At 53.4% G+C, this 14,179-nt stretch overlaps 1 protein-coding gene across 1 annotated transcript in view; it reads right to left on the bottom strand.

Annotated features, from left to right (window-relative positions):
• Nucleotides 1-14,179, bottom strand: part of LOC139239484 (neurexin-2-like) — a 1,141,616-nt gene that overhangs the window by 225,907 nt on the left and 901,530 nt on the right. The window lies entirely within an intron of this gene.

Below are 14,179 nucleotides of genomic sequence, written 5' to 3'. Positions count from 1 at the left end.
GAGTCGGCCATTCGGCCCCTCGAGCCTGCTCCGCCATTCAATAAGATCACGGCTGATCATTGACCTCAACTCCACTTTCCCGCCGGATCCTCATATCCCTTGATTCCGTTAATATCCAAAAATCTATCGACCTCTATCTTGAATGTACTCAACGACTGAGTTGACAGCCCTCTGGGGTAGACAATTCCAAAGATTCACCACCCTCTGAGTGAAGAAATTCCTCCTCATCTCAGTCCTAAATGGCCGACCCCTTATCCTGAGACTGTGTGACCCCTGGTTCTAGACTCCCCAGCCCGGGGGAAACACCCTCCCTGCATCTACCCTGTCAATCCCTATAAGAATTGTGTCTGTTTCAATGAGATCACCTCTCATTCTTCTCAACTCCAGAGAATATCGGCCCAGTCTGCTCAATCTCTCCTCATAGGACAATCCCCCCATCCCAGGAATCAGTCTGGTGAACCTTCGTTGTATTCCCTCGATGTCAAGTATATCCTTCCTTAGGTTAGGAGACCAAAACGGTACACAACACTCCAGGTGCGGTCTCACCAGAGCTCTATATGAAAGCATTCGGACGTCTTTACTCTTATGAGCCGTAGATTACAGGGCGATGCTTGAGCGCACTCACTGGTGCTGCTGTGGACAGTTGGAACGAGCTGATTATTCATCAGCCGAGATACAGTCATTAACCCAGGTGCCGCAGTAGAAGTTGTCTTCTCGGCTGTGTACATTAATTAATCTCTCTGTTTGATCCTGACCACTCCTCCCAGACGATCTCTTAATGCTTTCATCCGCATCAATTCTTCCAGAAACCCCGGGTTATGAACAGCAATGTCTAAATCAGCCTTACAAACCCACAAGGTGCAGGGTTCAATTCTCGGTACCTCTGCTCATCTCGCTGGGGAGCGGCTTATAATTGGCCTCAACCACACCAACATTTTGCATCTATGTCGCGCCTTCACCTTCGTGAAACGGGCCAAGGCGCGTCACGGGAGCGTTATGCGCTAAAAATCTGACACCCAGCCGCATAAGGAGAAATTAGCGCAGGCGAACAAGAGCTGGGTCAGAGAGGTAGGCTTTAAGGAGCGTCTTGAAGGAGGAAAGAGAGGTAGAAAGCTGGAGAGGTTTGGGGAGGGAGTTCCAGAGCTCGGCGCCCAGGCAACAGAAGGCACGGCCACCAATGGCGGAGCGATTATAATCAGGGATGTTCAGGGAGGGCAGAATTAGAGGAGCGCAGAGATCTCGGGGGGGTTGTGGGGCTGGAGGAGATTACAGAGATAGGGAGGGGGCGAGGGCCTTTGTAAACGAGGATGAGAATTTTGAAATATCCTGTGTGTATTTCCTAACCACACCTGAAAGGCCGGGCTCCAATCTTTAGACTGTGCCCCTCGTCCTAGACTCCCCAACCAGCGGCAAGAGTCTCTCTGCATCTACCCTCTCTGTTCCCCTTAATATCCTGAAAACTTCATTCAGGTGAAAAGGGGCCCTGGCTCAGATTGTCAATAAACTGGCCATTACCTGCAGAACGATAAATCATGTTTTTGTCACATCTGATGAGAAACGGAATGTCGAGGGCTATCAAGAGACACAATTGTATTGCCTTGATGTGTAGTGCAGCCAAGCAACAACTCAATGAATGCTAAGAGGGAGCTGGGAAGAGAGTGCACCAACACCTAGGTACAGGCCCTCCCTGAACACCTCTACAGGAGAAGGTTGACTCCCATCACAGCCTGGGTCAGATGCAGAGTAAAGCTCCCTCTACACTGTCCCATCAAACACTCCCAGGGCAGGTACAGGGGGTTAGATACAGAGTAAAGCTCCCTCTACACTGTCCCATCAAACACTCCCAGGGCAGGTACAGGGGGTTAGATACAGAGTAAAGCTCCCTCTACACTGTCCCACCAAACACTCCCAGGGCAGGTACAGGGGGTTAGATACAGAGTAAAGCTCCCTCTACACTATCCGATCAAACACTCCCAGGGCAGGTACAGCACGGGGTTTGATACAGAGTAAAGCTCTCTCTGCACTGTCCCATCAAGGTGACATGTTATAACCTTAGAAAAGCGCACCCCGCCACAATTGTCCAATATGGCCCCTCCATTTCCTATCTTTGTGTGAATTGGCAAACGGTGCTAATTTACTGCTATGCTACGCTAGAGTTTAGAAGAATGAGAGGTGATCTCATTGAAACACAGTCTCAGGATAAGGGGTCGGCCATTTAGGACTGAGATGAGGAGGAATTTCTTCATTCAGAGGGTGGTGAATCTTTGCAATTCTTTGCCCCAGAGGGCTGTGGAGGCTCAGTCGTTGAGTATATTCAAGACAGAGATCGATAGAATTTTGGATATTGAGGGAATCAAGGGATATGGGGATCGGGCGGGAAAGTGGAGATGAGATGAATGATCTGATTGAATGGCGGAGCAGGCTCGAGGGGCCGAATGGCCGACTCCTGCTCCTAATTCTTATGTTCGAATGACCTGGGTAAGTACATGAAATGTACTTTGTAGGTTCCTATCTGTTGGCACTGACCATGGCCCCATTGCCTGATGGACTGCGGAGAGAGGGAATTTCAGGCCCAGGCTTCCGGCCAAGGTTCAAATGCATGGTCCTTAGTGGACAGACAATCTCCGAAATGCCTGCGATCGGCAGGCCTATAGTACGGCGATCCGCAGCCATTGCTTCTCAGGTTCATCTGCGGCAGTGTTGAATCTCCGACGCAGCAAAATTAAAAGCCAGCTGGCTAGCTGGGGAATAGTCCGTCCGATCGATAGCTTCAAATGACACAGTGAGAGAGAGAGAGAGAGAGAGCTGGATTGGTCTGTGGCCCTGGTGTGCATCACTCTCAGCTCTGCAACACGGAGAGACCTGCATGCGCGCCGTGTTGAAGGAAAAACTCCACACGACGGCCTTGGCAGAGGACACGTGAAAAGAGACGGGCAGTTTGAGAGCTGGATTTTTGGCTTGGCTGATTTCGGGGCGGTAATGGCGGCGGGGCGGTAAAGTTAGCGCCCGGGAACAGTTTGCGCCTCAGTCGGCAAAATTGGGCAGGTGGGGCGGGGCGGGAAGGGAGGCATTGCACACCTCTCTCGGGGCGCTAGGCCGGCTGAGCATCGGAACATCCCGAGCTAAACAGCCGGCCCGGGAGCGCCCCGAGAGAGGCCTCGGGGAGAAAGAAAAACCGGAAAAAAAACCCCGCCAAAAACATTCCCAAAAATCAACGCGTGCCAACACAACATAAGTCGTAAAGCAAAGAAAAAGAAACAACAATCGCGCTTACCCTGAGGTGGGCTAAACGGAGCAGACAGCAACCATGGCACGTCCCGCTTTCACAGGCGGTCCCAGTAAGGGGGCGCTGCGGGGCGCTACAGGTCTGGCGGGAGTCAAAAGTCGAGCCGGTGTCGCAACGAGGGCCGTTGCACACCGGCTCGGCTCTCCCGGGCGTTAATGCTCCGCGTCCCCGCCGAAACCGGCGCCGAAAACCCCCGGCGGGGCGCTGGAAGCTGGTCGCCCGCCCCGGAAGGGTTCACCGCCACCGTTGCCGCCCCTCCGGGGCACTAACAGGGAAGCGCTGCACTGGAAAATTCAGCCCTAAGTACCGTAGGAACAGAAATAGGCCATTTAGCCCCTCGGGCCTGTTGCACCATTCAATGAGATCACGTCTGATCTGTACGACCTAACTCCATCCTCCCGCCTTTGCCCCACGAGGATGTTGCCGGGACTGGAGAATTTTGGCGATGAGGAAAGATTGGATAGGCTGGGGTCGTTTTCTTTGGAACAGAGGAGGCTGAGGGGAGACCTGATTGAGGTGTATAAAATGATGAGGGGCCTGGATAGAGTGGATAGGACGGACCTGTTTCCCTTGGCAGAGGGGTCAACAACCAGGGGCCACAGATTTAAAGTAATTGGGGGGAGGTTTAGAGGGGATTTCAGGGGAAATGTCTTCACCCAGAGGGTCGTGGGGGTCTGGGGTGGAACTCACTGCCTGAAAGGGTGGTAGAGGCAGAAACCCTCACCACATTTAAAAAGTACTTGGATGTGCTCTTGTAACCTACAGGGCTACAGACTGAAAGCGGGAAAGTGGGATTAGGCCGGGTGGCTCTTGGTCGGCCGGAGTGGACACGATGGACCGAAATGGCCTCCTTCCGTGCTTAATGATTCAGATGAAGGAATTGAGTGTAATATCTCCAAGTTTGCAGATGACACTTAGCTGGGTGTCAGTGTGAGCTGTGAGGAGGACGCTAAGAGGCTGCAGGGTGACTTGGACAGGTTAGGTGAGTGGGCAAATACATGGCAGATGCAGTATAATGTGGATAAATGTGAGGTTATCCACTTTGGTGGCAAAAACAGGAAGGCAGAATATTATCTGAATACTGACAGATTAGGAAAAGGGGGGGTGCAACGAGACCTGGGTGTCATGGTACATCAGTCATTGAAAGTTGGCATGCAGGTACAGCAGGTGGTAAAGAAGGCAAATGGTATGTTGGCCTTCATAGCGAGAGGATTTGAGTATAGGAGCAGGGAGGTCTTACTGCAGCTGTACAGGGCCTTGGTGAGACCACACCTTAAATATTGTGTACAGTTTTGGTCTCCTATTCTGAGGAAGGACATTCTTGCTATTGAGGGAGTACAGCAAAGGTTCACCAGACTGATTCCCGGGATGGCAGGACTGACATATGAGGAGAGACTGAATCGGCTAGGCTTATACTCACTGGAGTTTGGAAGAATGAGAGGGGATCTCTTGGAAACATATAAAATTCTGACGGGACTGGACAGGTTAGATGCAGGAAGAATGATCCCGATGTTGGGGAAGTCCAGAACCAGGGGACACAGTCTAAGGATAAGGGGTAAGCCATTTAGGACCGAGATGAGGAGAAACTTCTTCACTCAGAGAGTGGTGAACCTGTGGAATTCTCTACCACAGAAAGTTGTTGAGGCCAATTCACTAAATATATTCAAAAGGGAGTTAGATGTGACCCTTACGGCTAAAGGGATCAAGGGGTATGGAGAGAAAGCAGGAAAGGGGTACTGAGGGAATGATCAGCCATGATCATATTGAATGGTGGTGCAGGCTTGAAGGGCCGAATGGCCCACTCCTGCACCTATTTTCTCTGTTTCAACGATTCCGGCCCCCGCAAGCTCGAGTTCATCCCCAAAACTCTGCTGCCCCGCGTTCTCTCTTGTCCCGCTCGCCCATCACCACGGCCCCCTGCCCCCGCTGCGCTCACTGATCGCCATCGTCTCCCAATCTGGCCACGCCTCGATTTCACAATTCCACTTAGACCGAGAAATTGGCCTCCTTTGCGTCTCCCACGATGGCCTGCGGGGGGGGGGGGGGGGGGGGTGGGGGTGGGGCGCCGTAACCGGGCGCTAACGACTTAGCGACCGGGCCGCGGCGAGATGTTCCCGACGATTCCCGCTATGTTGGGCGGGAGTTTATCCGCGGCGGTACGGGGCTGCTTTCCCGATCTTCCTCCCCCCCGCCACCCCCCTACCCCCGCACCCTCCGGAGATCGTGACGTCATCGGCACGTGCATCGCCCCCCCCCCCCTGGTAGCGCCCCGCCCCCGAACTTTGGGTACGCCCCCCCCCCCCCCACCCTGGTAGCGCCCCGCCCCTGAACTTCGGGTACGACACCCCCCTCCCTCCTCCCCCCGCCCCCCCCGCTGCATCTCCGGGCGACAACACCGATAGCTGCAGGAGGCATGCGTCGGGCGAACACCACCGCAGGTCGGGGCTATAAGTAGAGCTGGAGCGCTGGGCCCTGGAACACCGTGGGCGAAGGTGCAGCGAATGAGGGTACGGGGCCCCAGAAGAGGCGAGGGCCCAGGGGCAGCACGGGCCCAGCCCCACGCTGTGCGATATGTGTGGGCGCGCACTGGGTCCGTGCAGCAGAGCTGGTCTCCAGTCGTCCTGGTTAACCCTTGCCCCTGGACCGAGACCTCGCTCTGTCAAGCCCCGTGTGGTGGCTGGTGTGCAACGGCCAACCCCACGTTAAAAAAAAAACCCACCCACAGGCATCTTCCACCCCCTCAATTGGAGTTCAGGATCTGGAACATCGGGTCCTTCATTCAAACATATGTGAACTCACGTGGAAGCAAGTCATCCTCGTTCGAGGGACCACCTTTGATGGTGATGATGCATCGGGAGGCCAGGGGAGTTGGGAGGGGGAAGGCGATGCTTAAAGGCAAGGCATCCGAGATAAGTAAAAAAAAAACGATGACATGCTCTATCCCCGCTTTTTTTCCTCTCCGACGGTCTGCGCTCCCGATTGATCCAGCCCGACACTCTGCTGATCGGGAGTGGGACCAGCTAACTTTTTCCTTTTGCAGAGCCTGCAGCGATTGCCGTTGCCTTTAAAGGGAGGGGGAGGAGCCTTTCGATCGTGCCAATGCTGCACACCCACCACCCCTCCGCCCGCTGCCTCTTGCGCTCCAGGAAGGAAGTGGAGCGCTTGGTTCAGGGTCCGCTTCCCCCCCCCCCCCCCCCCCCTTCACCCCCTGGAGCGCAAACGCCAAATTTTTTTTTAAGTTAAAAAAATTATTAGCGCCCGCCGCCCATTTTTTTCCCACTTCTAAAACCGGCGCCCTGACTGGGACTCTCCTCGAATTTCCCCTTCCCGAATCCTCGTGTCCAAATCCCTCCGTGGCCCTCACCCCACCCCTCCCGATCTCCGTAACCTCCTCCAGGCCCCACCACCCTCCCAGATCTCTGCGCTGCTCCGATTCTGGGCTCTTGTGCATCCCCCCTGTTGCAAGGGGCTAAGGCACGGTCGCTAAAGTGGGAGCAGACAGACAGCGAGATGGTCACGAAAGCGGGTACTGAAGATAATGAATCGATCTGACACATGCTCACGATGGTCGGGCTTATCAGTATTAAGAGGTCCTGAGCAATCAGGAGTTCCTCTGTCTTACGGTAGGGATTGTAATGGCCCTGAAATTCCAGGGTCCGTACGGAGTTCCCACGGACCCTGGAAGGCGTCGGGAATGTCGGTTCCCAACGTGCAATGCGCATGCGCAGGAAATCGGCCTTTCCGATCTATCAAGTTTCTGGCTTGACAGATCGCAGACAGGTCGGGAGCGAGGACACTTGTAAGTGTAAATTTCCGATATTTTACGCTTCGAAATGTCCTCAAAAATCTCGTGCCTGAAAAAGCAGGCACGTATCCTACTTTTACAGGCGCGAGTGCTTTAAAATACGCAAAAACATCTAAAAGTAAAGTTATTAAAACATATATTATCATTAAAAACCCTCCCCACAACAGTTTAGTTTATTTTAAAAAACTTTAAAAAAAAATCGAGAAATAATTTTTTTAAGACATTAATAACTTTAATTTAAATGTCATTATTTCAAGAGTAATTATTTTCGATTTTTATTACTGTTTTGGGGCAGTGTTTTGAGTGCTTTGGGTCGATCACAATCATAGCAATAGGAGTTTAGGACCCTGCGGAACTCCTGTTACGATGATACCTTACCTGATTGGCTGCCTAGAGCCATGTGACGCCAGCTCCAGCACGGCGCACGTGCCCACGTGCACGCGCTGAGACTGGCGGTCAAAGGAGGCCGCAGGCTCGGAAGTGCGGACGTGGGCAGCCGCTTAAGGTAAGTGCGGATTTTTCCTCTAAAATGCCCGCGGAAAGGCCAAGCCGGACTTTCAGGGCCAATGTATCGTAAATTGACCAACGGTCTGTAAAACTCGCTTATGTCTGTAACGCCCGCTTATAACACTCGCCTACAATGGGCTTTAAGAAGAGGAAGCGGCAAAGACTGAGGGAAACTTGCATTCTGAATAACACATCCACCAAGAGCAGTGGAGAGTGAACAGTCTACAAACATAGATTGTCACAGCACCTGAATCTCATGAGATCTCATGAGAACTAGAACATTTTGACTGGAGTTCTCTTGGGAACGAGATAAGAAAGCAGGTGTTTGGGAACAAGGTAGCCAACCCTGGGAAGCAAGGTTGCTTCACACGGCATGAGGAACGGAGGCAAAGCTGATACCACTGAATAACACGTTCCGGGAGGGTGAGGTGTGATGGGAGATGGACAGGTGGGGGAGAACCAGTCAGAGCCAGTCTAACAAAGGTCAATAAATCAATGTAGCTTCACTGACAGCAGTGGGCGAATCGGTGGTTTTGTATAACTGTAATTGCAAAACCTTCGTTCTGAGAAGGTTCATCTGTGAACACTTCCCCTGCGTGCTTGAATAAAAACCTGTTGAACCAAAGTTTTCGTCTGAGTGATTCCGTGGTCGCTATATGGGCGGGGATACGGGCGGGTGTCGATTCCTTATATCAGGGAGTCCACCTTGAGGAAGACAAGCCTTTCTTCTACCCCAACACTCCCCGACCGCCCCGTCCCCGATTTCAATTGCCCTGCCTCCGGCCAGCAACAGGAGCTCAACGTTCGGCCTCAGGGGCGACGGGGAACAGAATCAACCAGGAGTTCCCGCTCCTGACCCCGACCCCCTACCCAGTGGCCCCTGTTCCTGAACGTGGCAGTTACCCGCCCCCCCCCACCCAAACCTCCCCCGTGATGCCTCACGTGGTCAAACAGCCGGGGATAAGCACACAGAAAGCAAAATGGATGACGGACTGAAGGCTTGCACCTTGAATTCTGCCCTCTCACGCATCCCCCCCCTGATTATAATCGCTCCGCCATTGGCGGCCGTGTCTTCAGCTGCCTGGAGCCCCAAGCTCAGGAACTCCCTCCCTAAACCTCTCCGCCTCTCTCTCTCCTCCATTAACACGCCCCTTAAGACCCACCTCTCTGACCAAGGACCCCCTAATATCTCCTTCTGTGGCTTGGTGTCAAATTTTTGGTTTGATAATCGCTGCCGTGAAGCATCTTGGGACGTTTTACTACCTTAAAGGCGCTCCTTAAATGCAAGCTTTTGTTGATGTGTCTTCAGGAGAGGGAATCGTAAGTAGGGGGACAGATGGTGGGGGCCAGGGAAGGGAGGGAGGCTGTTAAAACGGAGCAAAACTAATGTAGGAACGGCACCTCATCTTTTATTTGGGCTCTTTACAGCCTTCTGGAATCAACATTAGGTTCAAACAATTTCAGAGACCGCCGCCATTCTTTGGCTCTGATCTATTTTTTTTCTCTCTCTTTGTCTCCCATGGCAGCCGGTAATTATCCTGCCAATCACACCCTAACCTTTTTCTAACTTCTGCCATTCCCATCGCAAGTCGGCCCATCATCACCTTTTGTCTCTCTAATCTCTCCTGCCTTCCACCCCATCAACGACCTTCCCCTTTTGTTCTTTCCTCCCCTCCCACCCCCCCAGGGCCCCCACAACCCCCCCCCCCCCCCCGGGCCCTCAGCGCTCCTTAAGAATCCGTTCTTGACGAACACGCGCCAGTTCTGACAAAGGGCCGCCGACCCCAAACGCTGACTCCGCTTCTCTCTCCGCAGATACTGCCCTGCCTCCTGCTGAGATTTCCAGGGTTTTCCTGTTTTTAAGCGGAGGCCTCTCGCTCGGCTCGGGAGCCCTCGAGGCAGGGTGAACCGCGGAATTTGAGCAGGGTCGGAGAGGAAAGCCATGCATAAAATTCGCACAGCCTTTCCCCGAGCCCCCGACATTTTTCTGAAAGGTCTGAAAGTGACTATTGTCTCGAATGGTTTTCCATCTCACCGCACGCTATTAAACTGAGAGGCACTGCAACATTGATTCCAATCACGGCGATCGCAGGAGACAGTTTGCTAAAGGGATGATGGGCAATTTTGCTGGCTGTCTTTTACAGCACCAGCAATGTGCGTTTATATAGCGCCTGTAACGTCGCGAAACATCCCAAGGCGCTTCACAGGGGCGTTATCGAACAGAATAAGGAGCTATTAGGGCAGGTGCTTGGTCAGAGATGGAGGTTTTAAGGAGCGTCTTAAAGGAGAGAGAGAGAGGCGGAGAGGATTAGGGAGGGAGTTCCAGAGCTTAAGGCCCCAGGTAGCTGAAGGCACGGCCACCAACGGTGGAGCGATTATAATCAGGGATGCTCAGGACAATTGGAGGAGCGCAGAGATCTCGAGGGGTTGTGGGGTTGGAGGAGATTACAGAGATAGGGAGGGGGCGAGGGCCATGGAGGGATTTGTAAATAAGGATGAGAATTTTTTAATTGAGGCGGGAGCCAGTGTGTGTCAGCGAGCACAAGTGGTCATGGGTGAACGGGACTTGGTGCGAGTTGGGACACGGGGCAGCCGAGTTTTGGATCACCTTGAGTTTACGTTGGGTAGAATGTGGAAGGCCGGCCAGGTGTGCGCTGGAATAGTCAAGTCTGGAGGTAACAAAGGCATGGATGAGGGTTTCAGCAGCAGATGGGACAGTGCAGAGGGAGCTTTACTCTGTATCTAACCCCGTGCTGTACCTGCCCTGGGAGTGTTTGATGGGACAGTGTAGAGGGAGCTTTACTCTGTATCTAACCCCGTGCTGTACCTGCCCTGGGAGTGTTTGATGGGACAGTGCAGAGGGAGCTTTACTCTGTATCTAACCCCGTGCTGTACCTGCCCTGGGAGTGTTTGATGGGACAGTGTAGAGGGAGCTTTACTCTGTATCTAACCCCGTGCTGTACCTGCCCTGGGAGTGTTTGATGGGACAGTGCAGAGGGAGCTTTACTCTGTATCTAACCCCGTGCTGTACCTGCCCTGGGAGTGTTTGATGGGACAGTGTAGAGGGAGCCTTACTCTGTATCTAACCCCCTGTACCTTCCCTGGGAGTGTTTGATGGGACAGTGTAGAGGGAGCTTTACTCTGTATCTAACCCCGTGCTGTACCTGCCCTGGGAGTGTTTGATGGGACAGTGTAGAGGGAGCCTTACTCTGTATCTAACCCCCTGTACCTTCCCTGGGAGTGTTTGATGGGACAGTGTAGAGGGAGCTTTACTCTGTATCTAACCCCCTGTACCTGCCCTGGGAGTGTTTGATGGGACAGTGTCGAGGGAGCTTTACTCTGTATCTAACCCCGTGCTGTACCTGCCCTGGGAGTGTTTGATGGGACAGTGTAGAGGGAGCCTTACTCTGTATCTAACCCCCTGTACCTTCCCTGGGAGTGTTTGATGGGACAGTGTAGAGGGAGCTTTACTCTGTATCTAACCCCCTGTACCTGCCCTGGGAGTGTTTGATGGGACAGTGTCGAGGGAGCTTTACTCTGTATCTAACCCCCTGTACCTTCCCTGAGAGTGTGTGATGGGACAGTGTAGAGGGAGCTTTACTCTGTATCTAACCCCGTGCTGTACCTGCCCTGGGAGTGTTTGATGGGACAGTGTAGAGGGAGCTTTACTCTGTATCTAACCCCGTGCTGTACCTGCCCTGGGAGTGTGTGATGGGACAGTGTAGAGGGAGCTTTACTCTGTATCTAACCCCCTGTACCTGCCCTGGGAGTGTGTGATGGGACAGTGTAGAGGGAGCTTTACTCTGTATCTAACCCCGTGCTGTACCTGCCCTGGGAGTGTTTGATGGAACAGTGTAGAGGGAGCTTTACTCTGTATCTAACGTACGCTGCAGCTGCCCTGGGAGTGTTTGTTCCTGCCACACTGGGTGCCTGAAATGGAAAGTGTTCGATTATTTAGCACTAACATCCCTCAAGTTGACAAGCGCATAATTTGTTCAAAACATTCGAGCGAGCTTGGGTCATCAGCCAGTTAACTCAATGTTGCAGGTCGAATCACAGTCAGGCCCTCGGGGGTAAGAAGCTTGTGTCAGTGCTCTGCGTATGATTGGCCCAAAGACTCAGGAGGTTAATGCCCCGCCCACTGTGGAACTCAGTCAAACCCACAGTCCCAGGTTGAATTTGCTGACATGAGCTGCAGCACACAGATTCTATGTCAGTGCTCCTGAGTGAGGGTGGAAAACATGAGAACATAAGAAATAGGAGCAGGAGTCGGCCATTCGGCCCCTCGAGCCTGCTCCGCCATTCAATACGATCATGGCTGATCTGATCATGGACTCAGCTCCACTTTCCCCGCCCGCTCCCTTTACTCCCTTATCGCTCAAAAATCTGTCTCTCTCCACCTTAAATATATTCAATGACCCAGCCTCCACAGCTCTCTGGGGCAGAGAATTCCACAGATTTACAACCCTCTGAGAGAAGAAATTCCTCCTCATCTCAGTTTTAAATGGGCGACCCTTTATTCTGAGACTATGCCCCTTAGTTCTAGACTCCCCCACGGGGGAAAACTTCCTCTCTGCATCTACCCTGTCGAGCACCTCGAGTCTCGTCGCCGAGAGCGTGCAGAAACCAAGCGCAGGCAGCGGAAGGAGCGTGCGGCAAACCAGTCCCACCCTCCCCTTCCCTCAACCACTGTCTGTCCCACCTGTGACAGGGACTGTGGTTCTCGTATTGGACTGTTCAATCACCCGAGAACTCACTTTTAGAGTGGAAGCAAGTCTTCCTCGATTTCGAGGGACTGCTATGACGAAGATGATGATGATACGATTCAAAAAGGTCACCTCTCATTCAATAGAAACTCCAATCAGTACAGACCAAATCTGCTCAACCTCTCTTCATAAGTCAATACGATCATGGCTGATCTGACCATGGACTCAGCTCCACTTCCCCGCCCGCTCCCTTGACTCCCTTATCGCTCAAAAATCTGTCTATCTCCGCCTTAAATATATTCAATGACCCAGCCTCCACAGCTCTCTGGGGCAGAGAATTCCACAGATTTACAACCCTCAGAGAGAAGAAATTCCTCCTCATTTCCGTTTAAAATGGGTGGCCCCCTATTCTGAGACTATGCCCCCTAGTTCTAGATTCTCCCACAAGGGGAAACATCCTCTCTGCATCTACCCTGTCCAGCCCCCTCGCAATCTTATACATTTCAATAAGACCACCTCTCATTCTTCTAAACTCCAATGAGTACAGGCCCAACCTGCTCAACCTTTCCTCATAGGTCAACCCTTTCATCTCGGGAATCAACCGAGTGAACCTTCTCTGAACTGCTTCCAATGCAAGTATATCCTTCCTTAAATACGGAAAACAACCAGTCTCGATTGCTGCTTCTGCCTGCTGTCATTACTGTGCCACTCCTGGATGGGATCCGCAGGAATATTATGAGCTTATATTGCCGGGCATCAATTCCGGCGTCCGTAGGATGAATGGTTGCCTGGGAGAGGTGGTGTGGGTCGACTTCAGGTCCAGTGAGAGCGAACACGTGAGGGAAGGTGGGAGAGAACCGATTGGTGGGAACTCAGTGCCTGTTTGTCGTCCATTAACTTCTCTGCTCCCTTCCCTTGGTGTCAGCTCGTGGCTCAGTGGGTACTACACTCGCCTCTCAGTCAGCAGGTTGTGGGTTCAAGTCCCACTGTGGGAACGGCGCGCTGTCGGAGGGGCAGTGCTGAGGGAGCGCTGTACTGCGCTGTTGGAGGGGCAGTGCTGAGGGAGCGCTGTACTGCGCTGTCGGAGGGGCAGTGCTGAGGGAGCGCTGTACTGCGCTGTTGGAGGGGCAGTGCTGAGGGAGCGCTGTACTGCGCTGTTGGAGGGGCAGTGCTGAGGGAGCGCTGTACTGCGCTGTTGGAGGGGCAGTGCTGAGGGAGCGCTGTACTGCGCTGTTGGAGGGGCAGTGCTGAGGGAGCGCTGTACTGCGCTGTTGGAGGGGCAGTGCTGAGGGAGCGCTGTACTGCGCTGTTGGAGGGGCAGTGCTGAGGGAGCGCTGTACTGCGCTAGCGCTGTACTGCACTGTCGGAGGGGCAGTGCTGAGGGAGCGCTGTACTGCGCTGTCGGAGGGGCAGTGCTGAGGGAGCGCTGTACTGCGCTGTTGGAGGGGCAGTGCTGAGGGAGCGCTGTACTGCACTGTTGGAGGGGCAGTGCTGAGGGAGCGCTGTTGGAGGGGCAGTACTGAGGGAGCGCTGTACTGTTGGAGGGGCAATACTGAGGGAGCGCTGTACTGCACTGTTGGAGGGGCAATACTGAGGGAGCGCCGTACTGCGCAGTCAGAGGGGCAGTGCTGAGGGAGCGCTGTACTAAGCTGTTGGAGGGGCAATACTGAGGGAGCGCCGCACTGTTGGAGGGGCAATACTGAGGGAGCACTGTACTGCACTGTTGGAGGGGCAGCGCTGAGGGAGCGCCGCACTGTTGGAGGGGCAATACTGAGGGAGTGCCGTACTGTGCAGTTGGAGGGGCAGTACTGAGGGAATGCTGCACTCTCAGAAGGTCAGTACGGAGGGAGCGCCGCACTGTCGGAGGGGCAGTAC

This window comes from Pristiophorus japonicus, chromosome 27 (assembly GCF_044704955.1).
Source record: "Pristiophorus japonicus isolate sPriJap1 chromosome 27, sPriJap1.hap1, whole genome shotgun sequence".
Lineage (NCBI taxonomy): Eukaryota > Metazoa > Chordata > Chondrichthyes > Pristiophoridae > Pristiophorus > Pristiophorus japonicus.
This window is presented reverse-complemented; position numbering and strand designations above follow the sequence as displayed.